General features: G+C 44.3%; 1 non-coding gene across 1 annotated transcript; it reads left to right on the plus strand.

Annotated features, from left to right (window-relative positions):
- Window positions 1–17152: 17152 nt before the first annotated feature.
- On the plus strand, window positions 17153–17259 carry LOC148789796 (small nucleolar RNA R71). Its single transcript, XR_016079969.1, has one exon. It is a non-coding gene; the product is annotated as a small nucleolar RNA R71 (small nucleolar RNA).
- The last annotated feature ends 2155 nt before the right edge of the window (window positions 17260–19414 follow it).

Consider the following 19414-nt stretch of genomic DNA (forward strand, 5'->3'; position numbering starts at 1 on the left):
GTTGTCAAAGTAATTTCCACTGGTGACGTTGTCCCAATAGCGGCGGTGAATAATAAGGGTGTTTTAGGAATTTTAAAATAATTAACACACGTGATGTCACATGTGAACAGAGTGTGACGGAAAATTAACGGCAAGGGAGGTGTTAGACAATTGTCAGAAAACTTAAGGGTAGCTTAAGACAATATGTAAATTGTAAGGGTATAGTTTGTCAATTTCATGAACAGTAGGGTTAGTTTAAGAGATTTACCCTTTTTATTATGAATGGTGAAACATTGGGGTTCAACTATGATACTAGAAATTTTTGTAACTGATGATGGACAATTTGGCCCAACCTATAATACGATGACACGTGGGGTGACCTATCGACTAGACGACATGTCAATCTTCTTGAACACCTCAGCAGTCCAAGTCACATTGGGCACCTCGGGTCAGTCAGCTAAGACAAGGGTCCCGAGCAGTTTGCATGCACCGACCTATTGAGGTGCCACATAATCTCCTTCTAAAAGCAAGCCAACTGTCTCCGATCTCCTCGGTATCACGCCGCACGTAAATGGACATTATCCTCATCCCACCCGGATCGGAGGGACTCAAATAAGGTTTATCAACTTACACGATGTAGGCATGGTAAGGCTGGGGTGAGGAGTGGTCTCTTTGAAAGACAGAGAAATGTCTCGTGGACAGGAAAGTGAGGATCTTTGGGTTGAGGATGTAGGAAATGGGGAGAACTCGGGGGTCCTAGGTGACAGATTGCTTGGGCTCGGATGATTTTTGATACGAGGAGGATTCCTATTTATGGAGGGGATCCTGAGATCCTAAAAGGTAGGAGATGAGGATATTCGCTCTGTATCAGGGAAGGGAATATTTGGTTCGCTGTCAATTATTGGATGTGTTGTTGGGGTATTGCCACATGTTTCATGAGGATCTTCTCAGGGATTGGCTTTCCTTATCCTTGAGATCCCTCATTACTCACGTGTGTTACTACCTTTTTGCGCATTACAACTAATCTTATGTGGCAATGGTGACGTCACTGTTCGGCGGTTGGTACTTGGTTGATTCCATGTGGCGGTTGAAGGGCTCTTTGCTGTCATGGGTCCATGTGTGTCCAGGCACACGCAGTCCTCACCATGGGCTCGACCTGTTGTCCCTTCTAACCCATCGTCAAGAGTCGGCTTGCGGGCTGTGAGTTCATCGCATGTTGTAGCGGGTGTAGCTTCATCGCACGCTCAGGTGGGCTTGGGTCCTTTGGACGGGTCCCTGTAGGGTTTTTTTAGGTTCGGGCACTGATTGGGCTCGGTGGGTCGTGGGTTTATTGTTGTTTTGTTACATGTATTGTGAGTTCATCGCAGAGGTGACAGTGTATCGCAAGTTCATCACAACATGGGGGTCGATTGATAGCTGCTTGCTCATGCTTCTATTGTGTTGATCCTGATGTTTGAGTGTTCTTTGAGGGTTTGAGTGAGCGGTATATACCTACATTAGCTCCCCTACTTATAGGTAAGTGGGAGCTTATCGGTAAGCACATTGCCTTTTCGTCTTCAGGTTTTGCGATAGGTTCGTCTGTGTGCATTGGGTCTGGAGTTTTTGCCTGCCCTGTAGTTTTGTGTAGATCGCATGTACCCTGTGTTCGCGTTTGATGGTGAATTATAATCTATGACTTAGCCCCTTTGTCTTTTGGTGATTTTCTTGCTGGACACAATTAATGTCGCACACTAATTGTATTCTAGCCCCCTAACCGTTGACAGGAAGGAAATCAGCAAAGGCAACCCTGGTTATAATTGTTGAATAAGTGCTTGTTTTCGCCGCATGGTAATGGTTGATGACTAATGGCTCGGCGGTGGCCATTGTTTGTTATTAATGGGTATTCGAATATGACGGCCGTCTCCTTTTGTCCTAATGTAATGAATGTTGTATACATCGATACGTTCAAACGTGTGCGCCATCGTGTAAATCTGTAAATTATTTGAAACTGCTCTTTGTGACGATTCGTCTAGGTGTGTCTGTTCGGCTCCCCTGTTACCAGGCCGTGGGTTGTGTATAAAAGGGTGCGGTGTGTCTTATTGTTTGTTATTGTCTCCATTTAATCCAGCCTTCTTGTTTTTCTTGTCTTGTTTTCCAATGCATATTGCGTTTAGTAATGGTTATTGATCAACATAGTGCACAAAGAGAGGCTAGGGCTCCTGATGCCCTGCGCGTGATGGAAATTAGCGAATCCGTTGGCTCCACTCCATTGTCTCCAATAGAGTCAGCACCTAATAGGGTAGGCAATGATTCAGAATTTGCCATGGTCCACCGGATGCTCGTACAACATTCGAAGGAAAATTCCATAGCCCTTTGGGTTATGAGGCCATGGATGGCATTCCTGTCCAACGCGCTCGTCTTGGTTCATCTTTGCGCGGTGGTTGAAAACTTGTGGAGGCGATGATGGAGTCAGTGGTGAAGTTTGTGGAGGTGATTATTCGGGGTGGTAGGTTGCCTCCCTTCGAACTCCCTTCCGACAATAATGTGCGAGGTTATGAATCTCCCTTTCAACCAGATGTCTTGGTTCATCTTTGCGCGGTGGTTGAAAACTTGTGAAAGATTTTCTACCATCGACTTTCACGTCAAGTATATTAAAGAACACGTCATTCTACTAGTGCATGTATTCTAGAAGGCCGATCTTGGAGAATCACCATTAGTTTATAGGTGGTCTTTGAGGGACGTGTGCCATCGTATTGAGGCGGATGAGGCGAAGCTCACTAAAGCTACTAAGAAGTTAGAGGACCTTGTGGCGGAGTGCAGTCGCTAGCACGAATTGGTGGCGGCATACGTAGCAGAGGTGGGCGAGCTAACGACGTTCGAGGCTTGAAGTCCTTTGCTTGAAAATATAGAGGCGATGGATGAATGGGCCACTTTGTGAGGCATGGGCATGTGTTTTTTGTAATGTTTTAATCATTGTAGCTTATTTGAATGAAATGTTATACCCTTGCTATTGTTTTGTGTTGATCTTAGTGTTCTTCTGTTATTTGATATATATATATATATATATTTTAAATATGATCGCAAATAGTTGTAAGCTTTTGAATTTGGTTATATCTGTGTGATATCCGTTTGCGCGTTAACCCCCTTATTGTGTGTTAAGCGACATTTTCTTTAGTTGGCAGATGTGCCGATGTGGTTGTCCTTCTCTAGAAATGGCTGTTGGGAGTTTATGCCGAGTTCCAGCCGCTCTAGTTGTTTTAGGCATTAGTATCTCTATGTGACCTTTTTGGGCTGCCGTCCTAGGAGGGAAGGAAGAGGTAGAGTCCCTTTCTTTGTGATCATTGGATCATGTTCCCGATGTCTATTTCTTGTCGATTCGGGTGACTTCGCGTCTTGTGAGGTCTTGTAGTTAGTGACGGCAGAGAAAGCCTGCTAGGGGTATCCACGTGGCAATCCTTTATTGTGTCTCCTCATGTGATACTCCATAATAAATGTGGGTCAGCCGCACGTGTGTGAGTGATTCGATATCTGATGCGCGTGCGATGGCGGTTACTGACAGGGCAGCATTTTTGAATTAATGCGTCTTTGCAACCCTGCCTGTTTGGAAGTATGTGAGTAATTTACTACGGTTGCTTTCTTGCTAAGCTTTATTTCGGGCGTCGCATAGACGTCCTTTCATCTTCTTCGATGCCATTTAGTTTGTTGTGTGTGTGCAGGTGTTTTCCTTTCACGATCTATTTGGGTTTTTGTTTCCGGTTGCGAGTTCGATTTCTATGTTTGATTAACAGTTTTTTCCATTTCATTTCTACTTCGTTCTTCATCTATGGCTCCACGTCGATGGCAGGCAAAGAAGCGGTCTGAAGGGAGAATGGAGAAGAAAGTAGAGAAAATGACTGAATGTCCATTTGTTGATTTTGTTAGGGAGGTTGAATGGTAGAGTTGTTGCCGGATGGGGAGGCCGTTCTAACCGCCATAGGGGAGCAGGACTTTTGGCCTCCGGTTCTGGTAGCAAGAGGTATAGAGGGCATATCCGATCCTGTTCAGGGAAACGAACTGTTGTGCTTATGTGGTCAATCCAATTAGTCCATGTCTATTAAGCCCGTGCCTTCTTAGTAGCATAGTCTTATCTCTTGTTGTATGAGTCCTATCTGCTGTATAGTTGTTCTTGTTGTTCTTGGTTTGATTTTCCTTATTCGTTTAGGAGTTTGTATCCTAATCGCAAGAGGGAGCTAACTTAACTCTACCTCTATATATAAATCTTGTAATCGACTGATGGAGATAGATACAGAAAGAAAAGATTTCCCTTCCAACTCGAGTTTTTACATGGTATCAGAGCGAAGAACGTCCGACTTTCGCACCGCCTTCTGAGACTGCAATGCTCGATCTTCTTTGACCTCTGTTCGTGGAACAGATCGCCGAAGAGTTTGCAGAACTCTATTCTCGATCGTCAAAGCTGGTGGCTGCAATATTTTTCGGATCATTGCTCATTCGACCCTCTCTGACCTCTGTTCATAGAACAGATCACTGAAGAGTTTGCAGAACTCTATTGGCTTCCGATTATCAAAGTTGGTGGCTGCGACAGTTGATTACTTCGGATCATTGCTCATGAAGTGGATCTCTGAGGATTCTATAGAGCTCTGTTTGCGACAGTCAGTCAAAGCCGGTATCTGATCTTCGCTGAAATCAAGAAGGAAACGGAGACATCTTGCTTTGGCCGATCAATCATGGCGGATGGAAGAGAGAAGCAGAATGAAGGTGAGGGTGGAAGCAGAAAGGTGGTCTCACCGTACTACCTGGCAGCCAACGACAATCCGGGTAATATAATTACCCAAGTCCAATTGAAAGGAGATAATTACGAGGAATGGGCTCGAGCAATGCGAATCACGCTCTGAGCCAAGAAGAAAATCGGATTTCTTGATGGAACTATATCTTAGCCCGCGGATGATTCACCGGAGCTAGAAGACTGGTGGACTGTAAACTCGATGCTGGTTTCATGGATCCTCAATACGATAGAACCAAGCCTACGCTCTACAATCACGTACATGGAGACTGTGAAGGACCTGTGGGACGACATCAAAGAACGGTTCTCAGTGGGCAATGGGCCAAGGATATAGCAACTCAAGGCAGATCTTGCGACAAGCAAACAGGCAGGTCTCCCAATCGTGACATATTATGGAAAACTGAAGCAAATCTGGGAAAAACTTGCTAACTATGAGCAAATCCCGACATGCGTCTGTGCGGGCTGCAACTGCAACATCGCTGCAAAACTGGAGAAGAGACGAGAAGAATAAAGAGTCCATCAGTTTCTGATGGAATTGGATGACTTAGTATATGGAACAGTGCGTTCCAATATTCTGGGCACCAATCTGCTGTCAAACTTGAACAAAGCCTATGCCATGGTGATACAAGAGGAGCGGCTGAGAACCATGACCCGCGGCAAAGAAGAAAGAAAAGAGGCGATGAGCTTTGCTGTGCAAGCTCAAGGTGGCACAAAAAGAACGGGACACGATACAAAAGAAAAATCTGGAGCGTGCACAAACTGCGGACGCACAGGACATGAGGCTGAGAGTTGCTTTGAACTTATCGACTACTCGGATTGGTGAGGAGACCGACCGAGATCCACTGGGAGTGGGAAAGCTCGAGGCCAAGGAACACAAGGTAAATCTGGTCGTGGACATGGAGGCAGACAGAGAGCAAATGCAGCACAAGCGGTAGGGCAAACTTCTGAACCGACCCACACGACAGAGGGAGATCACACTGCTTTCGGTGGATTGACTAATGAACAGTGGTCCACTTTTCTTAATCTGTTGAATTCTTGCAAACCCAGCACAAACGAGAAGTTGACAGGTATGAATTGGATAATTGATACAGGAGCTTCACACCATATGACAGGAAACCTGAACCACCTGCATGATACCGAGACCGTGACCGGTTGTCAGGTTGGATTGCCTGATGGAAAGTATGTCATGGCAATAAAGAAAGGGATCGTCATTTTGAATGATCACATGAAGCTTACTAATGTGCTTTATGTTCCTTGTTTGAATTGAAACCTGATATCTGTGTCGCAATTATTAGAAGAGTCAAATTGTAATATCCAATTCACTAATAAGTTTTGTGTTATACAGGACTACACTTCGAGGATGGTGATTGGTGCGGGTGAACTACACGGAGGGATCTACTGCTTCAAAGGTGCGTGCTCAAGCAAGGTTCACAAAGCAAAGGTTAAAGCTTCATACGAGTTATGGCACAAGAGAATGAGTCATCCCTCTGAGAAAGTAATTAAACTTCTTCTTGATTTGAACTTTAGATGTGATAGTAGAAATAGGATATGTGGAGTTTGTTCAAAAGCCAAACAGACAAGAGGTACGCTTGATTCTAGTGAAAACAATGCTAAAGGAACTTTTGATTTAATTCATTGTGATTTATGGGGTCCATACTCGGTACGGACGTCTTGTGGTGCCACGTATTTTTTGACCATTGTTGATGACTTCTCAAGAGCCGTTTGGATATTCTTACTTAATGACAAAAGTGAAGTGGGCAAAACACTACAAAACTTCCTTACTATGATTAAACGACAATATGAAAAATTGGTGAAGATAGTTAGAAGCGACAATGGTACTGAGTTTACTTGCTTGAAGGAATATTTCTCTGAGCAAGGTATAATACATCAGACCTCATGTGTTGAAACACCGCAACAGAATGGATGTGTCGAGAGAAAGCATAGACCTATACTAGATGTTGCCAGAGCTCTTAGATTTCAGGCCAACCTCCCTATTGAGTTTTGGGGAGAATGTGTTATGACAGCTGGTTATCTGATCAACAGGACCCCCTCCACTCTCCTTTTGGGTAAATCACCGTATGAGATGCTGTATGGGCAGAAACCAAGCTACAGACATATACGCACATTTGGGTGTTTGTGTTATGCACGAAGCCTGAATCGTACCAGGGACAAGTTTGCAAGTAAAGCCAAACGTTGTGTCTTTGTGGGATACCCCTTTGGCAAGAAGGGGTGGAGAGTTTATGACTTAGAAAATAATGAATACTTTGTTTTCAGGGATGTGGTGTTTTCAGAAACTGAGTTTCCTTATGCTATTGAAGAAAAACAAGTCAAACACAAACCCGGTGATGGTACTCTTACTTATAACCAAGAGGAAACTGAAGAGTGTGGCGAAGAAGATAGTGAAAGAGGAAGGGGTAATGGTACTTGTAAGGTCATAAGAGAGACAGGACAAGGCGACAGGTGTGAAAATAATGAAAGGGAGCATGGAGTAAGGGGGGTTCTATGGAAGAAACGAATGCAGATAATAAGCAACTTGGATGAGGTCATAGAGTGAAGCATCCTTCCACCCGTCTCAAGGATTACATCATACACACCACATGGTGTTCCGACCATAGTCTGAGCCCTTCTACCAATTCATCTTGCCAATCTCACTCCTCAGGTACTCCCTATCCTATAACACATTATGTGAATTGTGATAAATTCTCTTTGCGACACCGCTCTTTCTTAGCAGCTGTCACAGCTAATCATGAGCCCCAAAGCTATTTAGAAGCTATCAAGGACTCTCGTTGGAGAGAGGCAATGAGAAAGGAAATTGAAGCCTTAGAAAACAATAGAACCTGGACAGTGGTGGACTTGCCGCCAGGGAAAAAGGCACTCGGAAGTAAATGGGTCTACAAGATAAAGTACCACTTAGATGGCACAATAGAGCGGTACAAGGCGCGTTTGGTGATATTCGGAAACAAACAGGTTGAAGGAATAGACTACAATGAAACATTGGCGCCTGTGGCAAAGATGGTTACAGTCCGTACATTCCTTGCAGTGGTTGCGGCTAAAAACTGGGAACTACATCAGATGGATGTGCAGAACGTGTTCCTTGACGGAGATCTGCAAGAAGAAGTGTATATGAAGATGCCCCCTAGATTTGCTTTGAGACTACCTGGGAAGGTGTGCAAGCTGCGCAAGTCGCTTTATGGTTTGAAGCAGGCCCCTCGTTGCTGGTTTGCTAAACTAACGACGGCCTTGAAACAGTATGGCTTTACCCAGTCACAATCTGATTACTCCTTGTTTACACTACGATGGAAGCAGGAACAGTTGAATATCTTGGTGTACGTGGACGATCTTGTCATCTCTAGAAATAATGGCAATGCTATATGGAGATTCAAGAAGTATCTGAGCCAATGCTTCCACATGAAAGACTTGGGAGCTTTGAAGTATTTTTTAGGAGTGGAGGTCGCCAGAAGCCAGAAAGGTATTGTCCATTGTCAGCGAAAGTATGCTTTGAATATCATATCTGAACTAGATTGCTAGGATCTAAGTCAGTTGGACTTCCCCTGGAACAAAATCATAAACTAGCTCTGGCAGATGGTCCTCTGATGGTAAAACCAGAGAGTTACAGGAGGCTTGTGGGTCGTTTAATTTACTTAATCATTACCCGTCCTGAATTGTCCTACTGTGTACATGTGCTTGCTCAATTTATGCAGAACCCCCGTGAAGAACACTGGGAGGCGGCTTTACGTGTGGTGCGATATTTGAAAGGTAACCCGGGACAGGGAATTTTCCTTCTGGCCGACAGTGATCTTCAATTGTATGCTTACTGTGATTCTAATTGGGCCGGGTGTCTACTGACATGACGCTCTCTCACTGGATACTTTGTATTTTTGGGACAAGCACCTATCTCGTGGAAGACAAAGAAGCAGCTTACAGTGTTCAGATCATCGGCTGAGGCGGAATACAGGTCTATGGCAACAGCTGCATGCGAATTGAAATGGTTAAAAGGGTTGTTGCATTCGTTAGGAGTTGGTCATCCTGATCCTATGCGATTACACTGTGATAGTCAAGCAACCTTGCATATCGCTGCGAATCCGGTCTTCCATGAGAGGACTAAACACATTGAAGTAGACTGTCACTTTGTCCGCAATGAAATTCAGAATGGGAATATACGGCCTTCCTATATCAGGACTTCTGAGCAACTTGCTGATATGTTTACGAAGGCCCTAGGCAGGCAACAATTCGAACATCTTCTTGCCAAGTTGGGCATTTCCCGTTTACATGCTCCAACTTGAGGGGGGGTATTAAGCCCGCACCTTCTTAGTAGCGTAGTCTTATCTCTTGTTGTATGAGTCCTATCTGTTGTATAGTTGTTCTTGTTGTTCTTGGTTTGATTTTCCTTATTCGTTTAGGAGTTTGTATCCTAATCGCAAGAGGGAGCTAACTTAACTCTACCTTTTTATATAAATCTTGTAATCGGCTGATGGAGATAGATACAGAAAGAAAAGATTTCCCTTCCAACTCGAGTTTTTACAATGTCCTACAAATGTAGGAGCCCAGGACTGATAGCTCAAAATCCCCCAACAGTTATATTGCTTGGGCGAAGTATGTTTTCGAAACCCCATGTACTACCGGATGCTGTAGGATTCCAGTCTGCTTATACTCGTGGATTGTTACCCGGGTCTATCTGGTAGGAAGGGTTTGAAGTATGTGGGAAGTTTGTTGGAGCACTAGTGTTGCCGCACACACATTTGTCGGGGCTTTTGGGGAATTTATAATGACGGTCGAAGATGCAGCTGCCTTGTTGGCGCTGCCCATTGGTGGTGCCTTATCTGCCCATCATCTTCAGCATGTCGAATCTCTTCTAGCAGAATACAGGGAATTGTGCGACAAGCTTCCTCATGAGATTGCAGTGTTCAAGGCGTAGGAAGATCAGATCACTTCTCTCAGGAAGATGTCCTTGGACCACTTGATAGAATTCTGGTTCGAATCCTGTGGCGCACGGGACGTAATGGTGAGAAACGCGGATAGTCAGTGCCATCTGGCGACCTTCATTTTGTACGTCGTCTCTCGGTTCCTTTTCCCGGGTCCTCCCGATTGCGGTTTAAGTACTTCTTTGGTACCGCTCGCTGTTCTTGCCTTATCTAGCCATCAACTACCTCTAGCCTTAATGTTTGTGGGCTATCTCTATGATCAGCTCAATGAGTGGATCCAAGTTGTAAGTGGCCTGTTAGTTATATTTTTGCGCCATTCCTCTAGATGTATATTTGCGAGCAATTCGATCTTGCCATTACTCTGCGTCCGCTTACACATTTCTAGGTTCCTGTTGCTACTTTGCATGGGGAGCAATTCGAGGAGAAAGTCTTTGATGTTTGTAGAGGGAAAAGGTGGTAGCAGGCTGCTCATGATAAGAGCTTCAAGATGGCTGAAATCAGCGTGGGGTTGGCTTCTTTGGACGGATTTGAATTGAGGCCCTAAGCTCACCCGGTTCGCAACGCGATCCCGTTATGTGTCGGCACACCTGTTCCTAGTGACGCCAATCAAAAGTGTGCGATGGATATCGACAGTGCCATTGCGGGTGTAATGCGATTGATTGTGTGGCCCAGGGTAGTGGCCTACCTTGATTGTACTGGTGAGGCATAACTGGCCGTCTACCGTCTAGATGGGGTGATGCGCCAGTTTGGATATGACGATCTGGGTGGCCAGTTTCTACAGTCCTCAGGAGAAGATGTCTTTTGCACTCGGAGGCACGACCGAGCTTTTCTAGGGTGCTCGCATTTGCCGGTTGCAGGCTTATTTAGGGTGCAAAGATGTAGGGCTCTTCAGTTGTCGTATCTTTGTGCATTGTTTGCGGGCTTCCAGGAGGTAGTTAGGAAGACCTCCCAGCTTCGTCATTCTTTGGTTCCTCCAGAAGGTCATGCCGCCAACCGGGGTGCCATCCCAACCCCTGCTGTGCTACAACTGTCAGAGAGGGCTTGGGCTAAGCGCAAGATGGGGCCTCTGGTTTTGGAGGAGGGGGAGAGTAGTCGTCCCCCGGTTGCGAAGAGGATAAGGTCTGCGAGGGTGCCCCGCCCTCCATGGTCCGGTGCGGTACCGGAACCTCTAGCTGTGGCATCATCCCATTAGCCTGGGAGTGGCCAGGGGGCTCTGGCAACAACTCCTGTAGGAAGGACTGTTCCGGTCGTGAAGCCAGTAGAGATGGCAGTTATGGTATCCTCTCCCGGGGGTGGTATCGTCTGGTTCTCAAGTGAGCAAATGAAGAGGAAAGTTCCCCCTCGCCCGAAGCGGGGTCCTAGGGATGATGCTTTGGTATGTCGCTTTTGTCTTGTGTCTTGTGTTTTCTTCCTCAACTGTATTACGGAGACTATGCTGACTCTGTTTACTTTTCGTTTGTGCAGTCTGTGGAGAGTGATAGCGCTTGTGCAAACATGGAGGTTCTAGTGGTTCCTCTGGAGCAGGCAACAGAGGCTCTGGTTACCTCCTCTGTCGAGGCAGGTTTGGTGAGCACTTAAGCCCATGTTTTAAATTTGAATTTGTTATTGTTAAGTATATATTGTGAGAACTAACCGTAAAACAATCCTTTGTTCTGAGGCGGGTTGACCATGATGAAGCTCAACCCGGCAAGGATGTCTTGGGCGTCGATGAAGTGGATCAAGAGCTAGATCATGACTGTGTTTCATTACCCGTTCAATATTTGGCATATATAACAGTATCGTTAAGCTGACTATTTGTATGTGGCTCTATCGTAGGCACTCTTCTCTGAGTATCCGGTTGGGGTGCCAGACACGCCTTTCTTTAGGCGCTTGGCTGAGGAGTTGAGGGAAATGCAGCCCCCTAGCGTCAATTCCGTGGTTGCTGAGGGTGTTGTGGGTGACAACACCGTTTCTATGGATCGGATAAGTCAGCTGGCTGCTAACACGGGAGCAGCGACCAATGGTGCAGAGTCTTCCGATGCGGCCACTAGTGATGCCGAAGGCCCCGGGGGTGTGGAGGGTGCAGTTCCTATTGAGCCTCAGTCCCCTGTTGCAGCAGGTGGCGTCACCGGGGATGCTTCTATGCAGACTGGGGAAAACAACTCTGTGGGGCCTGAGGTCTTGGCTGAGGCGGAGTGTCACTCAGGGAGTGAAGAGACGGAGCCCAGCATTATCTTTCCTCCCGAGGAGTTGTCGTACGAGGAGGAACTGCTTCAGATATGGCAGGAACTGCTAGAATACTGTGACAATCACAGCATCCCGTTGTTGCACTTCCCAGTGGTGGAGCCGGTACGGGTTCAAGGTAAAGGCGTGCAGTACAGCGTCTCTAGTGCAGTTGCTCAGTTCGTGTCAATTACGATTTATGCTGAGTGGTTTCCAGAAGGAAGACTACATCCAGAGATTGTAGGTCCTGCCCTGAACACCGTTGCTACGTTAATGGGTCGTGTAATGGTCCTCCCGTTAAAGGATTTATCATGGACTGACTTCGCCTACTGGCTGGAGGCCTGTCGGGCTTTTTCATCGATAGGTTTCTTCATGGACCAGATCAGAGCAGTGCGTCGTTGTGTTAGCACATGCCTTTTGGAAGGCTGGTTAGGACATACATCAGATTGATCCGTTCCATTCCATGAAGGATGTCCGTGGGCGCCAGAAAATAGTTGAGGCAAGCGTCACTAGAGTCGCGAACAAGCTCAAGGGTCTGAGGGAAGAATGTGCTCGGTAAGAACGGATCCTCGAGGAATACAAGGCGGAGTTGGAGAGCCTGAAGAATTTTGAGGAAACTAGTGGGGTGCTAGATGCCATATCTTCCATACGGGAAGAGTGGGCCAAATGACCATTGATTGTGTTTTGCTGTAGTGGACTATTCTGGGGTTGTCCCATGATTGTATAATAATTTTATTTTATTTTTGGTGACTAGTGCAAAGAAATTCAATTATGTTCAATATTATTCTCGTCCTGTATCGTAAAAATTTTTTCGTATTCCAATTTTTCATAATTATTGATCGCACTGTGTGCTTCTTGTCTTTACAGTATTCATGTGGTAGGGTTTATCGCGGTGTGCTAAGGTGGTTGAGTGAGGTTGCCGGTGCGTTTGTAGCGTTTGCTATGAATGAGTCCTCTGTCTAGTCTCCGTAAGCAATAACCTGGGATTTGAATTTGTAGAGAACTTAATTGCAGTATGCTACTCATGTGTGTGTACTTATCGCACAATAGGGTTGTAGCAATGGGTGTGAGTTAACGAGTTCCCTGTCGGGTTTTATTGTAATCAAGTGCAAACATTGTGTCACTTTATCGCAAGGCATTTAGAGACATTGAGCAGTGTGGATTGAGGCACGATCAGGAGGAGTTGCCCAGATAAGAGGTTGTTCCTGTATTGAAACGTTATTAGATGCGAAAGGAACACCTCGCGAAAGAGTTGAAATGTAGGATGTGCTTTGATGTTTAGAAATGGGTTTGTCTTTTGTGTGCTGAGGAACACTAAATGATTTGTTAACTTCTCTGTGTGTTGCCATACCTTAAAGGGGTAGGGCCCTCTATGAGTTGTGCAGTAGACGCTTAGTTTATCGCAACCAACCTTGGGAGCGTAGGGCATTGTTTGCAAGTGAATTGTTATTACTGTCATTGGGCAGTCGAAGTTTGTTCTCCCCTAGTTCATCGCGGTTAAGTAGAGTATTTGAATTTATGAATTCCACGGGAGTCAAACCTACTGTCGACATAGCCCTCCGATGGTTACATGGAGGTGTGGCTGTGACTGGGGTTGCCAAGGCTTTATCTATGCTTGGGGTTGCCAGGACTTGTCTGTGCCTGGGGTTTATAGGACTTTATTTGTGCCTGGGATTGCCAGGGCTTGTCTGTGCCTGGGGTACCCGGGGTGTCGAGGGCTTTAGTAGTGTGCCTAGGGTGCTCGGGTGTTCAGGGTTTAGTAGTGTGTCTGGGGTGCCCGGGGGTTAGTTGTGTGCCCGGGAGTGTCTAGGGCTCAGTAGTGTACTTGGGGTGCACGGGGCTTAGTTGTGTGCTTGGGAGTGTCCAGGGCTTAGTAATGTGCCTGGGGTGCCTAGGGCTTAGTTGTGTATCTGGGGTGTCCAGGGCTTAGTAGTGTGTCTAGGGGTGTCTAGGGCTTAGTTGTGTGCCGAGGGGTGTCTAGGGCTTTGAGTTGCACCTAGGATTGCTAGGACCTTTGCATGGAGCATGTGGTATAGAGTGCCCGGGGTTGTCGGGGCTTGGAGAGCATGGTAAAACAGATTGTATAATTATAAGCAAGATATGCATGTGAGTAAGTATGTGATACATATTGGAATGAATTGTAGTGTACTCTTTATTTCACAACTTTTATGTATGTAATCTTGGTTTGTAAGGTAAAGCTAACTTCATTGCAGTTAGAATTCTAGACTTTATTGTAAATCAAAAGAGTGACAAGTAAAGAGTCATGTAAAACATAGTAGATTGTTCATAAAACATGTACATATACTTGTGTGATTACAAAAGACACAAAGCTAATTAAAGTAAGGTTTCAACTAGGAACCATTTATGGTTTCATCATCCTCGCCTTTGTCTATAGTTTTTAACACATAGTAGCCCAAATTATGGACCTCTTTTATTAAGTACGACCCTTCCAATGTTGGTGCAAACTTCCCCGCAGACTTGCCTTGTTGAACGTCGAGAGATGTCTTCAATACTTTATCCCCCTCTTTGAAACTTCTAGGCTTTAGGTGTTTTTTGCCATTATTAGCCTCGACTTGTTTGTACTTCTCCTACTTCTGTGAGGCTGCATCTCTAACATCATCTTCTGGTTTGATTTTCTTACCCATTGAGAAAGCTACCCTTGCAGAAATAGCTTTTATCTATAGTAAGAGCACCGCCTCTTGACCGTAGACTAAGGAATAGGGTGTCGCCTGTGTACTTTTTCTAATAGATGTGAGATAAGCCCAAAGTGTTTTTGATAGCTTGTCTACCCAATCCTTTTGATTATCAACCACTATTTTGCTCATCATTCTTAATAATGTCTTGTTTATGGCCACTGCCTGGCCGTATCCCTAGGGGTAGTATATCGCAGATGTTCCTAATCTTGCCCCGTACTGCCCTAGGAGGTCATGGACTTCTTGATTTTTGACTGACAAACCGTTGTCAGTCAGTATCCGCATTGGTACTTGATGCGCTTAGAAGACACTAGCAAGTGCACTATCCGATCAAGTAATATAATGATGAGTAGAGTATCATTCCCACGATGATTGATCCAACAACTACTAGTACTGAATGAGCCTTTTGTTATCTGATAGACCGAAATATTAAACAAAGCAAAACCCTAGCTCCTACTTAGCAAACTACCCTAAGCAGTTTTGGATCAGACCACCTTTAATGATGAGAAGAATTGTTGCATGCAAGAAACTAGCAGAAACGGTTTAGCACTTAAATCTTTAAGCAGCCCAACTGAAGTGAATTCAGTCTTGGGTTGGCAAAACCCTAATTTTATGAGCAGCCTCTCCTGAGCACCACCCACTTTATCTATGAGCAATAATCTCTATATCTCTATTAGAAATTTAATCGCCATAGATGCATTAAGAACAAAGAATTCGAAGGTTATCAATTCAGTTATGAATAAATGCCAAACAAACCATGCAAATTATCTCGAAGATGCATTCAGTCCGCTTTCTTGATTAGATGATCTGATTACCTAAACTCTTTCTCAAGTAATTCAAGTAATCCAAGAAACAAGAACAATTCGGCTAAGATTATTCTATTAATCGAAAACCCTAATCAAGAATACCAAGAATGAATCACAGTCAATCTGATCTGCTAAATTATTAATTACATATCAGATTTGAAGTCCATCATGGTTCACATAATAGAAAGAAGAAAAGAAAGATTCAATAAAGAAACATCAAGAAACCCTAATCGAATCTAGGTTACCAAATTGCAGAATCAAAGAAGAAGACAACCTAAGATTTCTGCATCAATCTTCGATCTCCTCTTCAATTCGCATTCAGCAGCCTTCTCTCTTCTCTAGTAGTTCTTCTTCTTCTTTGGTTTTGTCTTCAAGGGTCTGAACCCTAATTCCCTCTTTTTCTTTTTCTTTTATAGTCTTCCTTTCAGCCTCTTTTTCCTTCTCCAAAGTCAGCCGCCTTTTTGGAGCCTCCCTTTGGGCTACGGTTGGGCTGCTGCTCTTGGTGGGCCGAACTGTTGTTGGGCTGTTCTCTTTGATGGGCCGAACTGCTGTTCTGCCATATGGTTTCAGTTGGGCTGCAGTTGGGCCTCTCACCTTGGTGGTTTCAGTGCTTCCCATGGGGTTTCGGTTGGGCTTTTCTTCTTGATGGGCCGAAGTATGCTCTCTTCACCCTAGATTGTCCCAAACTCTTAGTTTTCCTGGAATTCTGCTCAATTAGGGTAAAAACCATTGCAAAACATCATTAAAACCATGTATATAGCAACTGTAGCCACATCTCCCAGTTTCCTTTTGTTTGCCAATATCTCCTTCAGGAACTTTGCATAGTATGGCATCTGGACTAAAGCATCTGCAAAAGGAATGTTAATATGTAAACTATTAAAAATTTCAAGAAACTTACCGAATTCCTTTTCCAATTTGTGTTGCTTTAGCCTATTCAGAAATGGTACTTGCGGCTGTTGACTTTTCTCTTTCTTTGAATCAGATTGCTCTTCCTCCTTCTTTTCAGTTTCTAGGGTTGCACCCATCTTGCCTTCTTCCTTTGCCTTCTTCTCCACCTCTTGCAACTCTTTACCACTTCTCAAAGTAATGGCTTGTACCTTCTCTCTTGGATTTTCTTAGGTATTGCTGGGTAAAGTGCCTTGGAATCTAGAAGATATCATCTGTGCCAACTGCCCCACTTGAATTTCCAAGTTCTTGATTGATGCTTCTTGGTTCTAAAATCTCATTTTTGCACTTGCTATGATCTTGGTCATTATCTCCTCTAGATTGGATTTCTTCTCTAGCTGATTGAAATTTTGGGGAAAGGGTTTCACCGTATTTTGATTTTGCCAAGACAGATTTGGGTGATTCCTCCATCCGGGGTTAAAAGCACGAGGGTACTGATTGTCTTGTTGCCTTTGCAAATTACCAACAAAGTCTACTTGCTCGGGGGATTGCATGTACTGATTCCCAACTTGGCATTCGGTGTTGCCATGACCTCCCCCACACCATTTACAAGCTATGGTCTAAACATGCATGGCTGCCAATTGCATTTCATCTATCTTCTTGCTGAGGGCACCGATTTGTGCAGATAGTGTTGTATAGGTGTCTACATTATGAAGTCCGGGCTGTCTCCTAACTTGGGCTCTCTCGGAATACCATTGGTAGTTGTTTGCAGCCATCTCCTCAATGAGTGCATGGGCAACTTTAGGGGTCTTATTATTAATGGATCCCCCAGCTGTAGCATCCATAATAGTCTTATTGGCTTCGGTCAATCCATTATAAAATGTCTGAACTTGCAGCCATACGGGAAGTCCATGATGAGGGACCTTCCTTAGTAATTCTTTGTAACGCTTCCATGACTCATACAATGACTCTCTGTCCTGCTGAGAGAAGGTGGTGATATCATTCCGCATCTTTGCTGTCTTGGACGGAGGGAAGTACTTGGATAGGAAGCGGCAAGCCATTTCATCCCATGTAGCAATCGATCCAGCTAGTAGAGAGTTCAACCACGTCTTATCCTTGTTCTTCAATGAGAACGGAAACAATCTGAGCCTCACCGCATCATCACTAACCCGTTGTGTTTGAATGTGTCACATATTTCCAAGAAGTCGGCGATGTGAGTGTTCGGATCTTCATGTGTCAAGTCACAGAACTGAATTGTATTCCGAATCATCTGAATGATTGCTGGTTTGATTTTGAAGTTGTTGACAGCTATTGCTGGTCTCACAATACTCAAGGCTGCCCCGATGAGGGCTGGTTTGGCATAATCCATCATGGTCCTTTGTTCGGCCATCTCTGCACTTTCAGCTCTCCCTTGCTTAGAAGCTCTAAGGCGGCGATGGAGAGTTCGTTCAATCTCGGGACCGTAGATGGTGCTCTCCTTTTCACTTCTGTGTGTCATAAACTGTACAAGTCAAAGTCATAAAGAGACTAATACACAAATATCATAAACATAATGTACAAAATTAAAATCAGATTAACATCAGTTGATGGTTCCTAATATTGTTGTGATAATCCCCGGCAACGGTGCCAAAAACTTGATGCGCTTAGAAGACACTAGCAAGTGCACTATCCGATCAAGTAATATAATGATGAGTAGAGTATCGTTCCCATGAGGATTGATCCAACAACTACTAGTACTGAATCAACCTTTTGTTATCCGATAGACCGAAATATTAAACAAAGCAAAACCCTAGCTCCTACTTAGCAAACTACCCTAAGCAGTTTCGGATCAGACCACCTTTAATGATGAGAAGAATTGTTTCATGCAAGAAACTAGCAGAAACGGTTTAGCACTTAAATCATTAAGCAGCCCAACTGAAGTGAATTCAGTCTTGGGTTGGCAAAACCCGAATTTTATGAGCAGCCTCTCCCGAGCACCACCCACTTTATCTATGAGCAATAATCTCTATATCTCTATTAGAAATTTAATCGCCATAGATGCATTAAGAACAAAGAATTCGAAGGTTATCAATTCAGTTATGAATAAATGCCAAACAAACCATGCAAATTATCTCTAAGATGCATTCAGTCCGCTTTCTTGATTAGATGATCTGATTACCTAAACTCTTTCTCTAACAATTCAAGTAATCCAAGAAACAAGAACAATTCGGCCAAGATTATTCTATTAATTGAAAACCCTAATCAAGAATACCAAGAATGAATCACAATCAATCGGATCTGTTGAATTATTAATTACAGATCAGATTTGAAATCCATCATGGTTCGCATAATAAAAAGAAGAAAAGAAAGATTCAATAAAGAAACATCAAGAAACCCTAATCGAATCTAGGTTACCAAATTGCAGAATCAAAGAAGACAACCTAAGATTTCTGCATCAATCTTTGATCTCTTCTTCAATTCGCATTCAACAACCTTCTCTCTTCTCTAGCAGTTCTTCTTCTTCTTCTTTGGTTTTGTCTTCAAGGGTCCGAACCCTAATTCCCTCTTTTCTTTTTCTTTTATACTCTTCCTTTCAGCCTCCTTTTCCTTCTCTAAAGTCAGCCACCTTTTTCGAGCCTCCCTTAGGGCTGCGGTTGAGCTGCTGTTCTTGGTGGGACGAACTGTTGTTGGGTTGTTCTCCTTGATGGGCCGAACTGTTGTTCTCCCATAAGGTTTTAGTTGGGTTGTAGTTGGGCCTCTCTCCTTGGTGGCTTCAGTGCTTCCCATGGGGTTTCGGCTGGGCTTTTCTTCTTGATGGAATGAAGTATGCTCTCTTCACCCTAGATTGTCCCAAACTCAGTTTTCCTGGAATTCTGCTCAATTAGGGTAAAAACCATTGCAAAATATCATTAAAACCATGTATATAATAATAAAAGTGTTGTGTAGCATGCGCACACATCAATACTCTAAATCTGTATACTATGTTTTGTCTCAGGAAATTTGCTATGTTACCTACATAGATTCGTCACAAGGGGATGGCTTCTGCCCATTTAGGTCTACCCCCAAGTGTGGAAGGGCCAGGGCGTGATAACTGGGTGGTGGGTGTTGGCGGGCTTGTGGATCCTTTCACCATGGATTTGGCATTTGTGACATCGGCGCACATGCCGCTGTGTGTCTTCCATCATAGTT

Source organism: Nelumbo nucifera, chromosome 8 (genome assembly GCF_055504915.1).
Source record: "Nelumbo nucifera cultivar China Antique chromosome 8, China Antique-T2T, whole genome shotgun sequence".
Taxonomy (NCBI): Eukaryota; Viridiplantae; Streptophyta; class Magnoliopsida; order Proteales; family Nelumbonaceae; genus Nelumbo; species Nelumbo nucifera.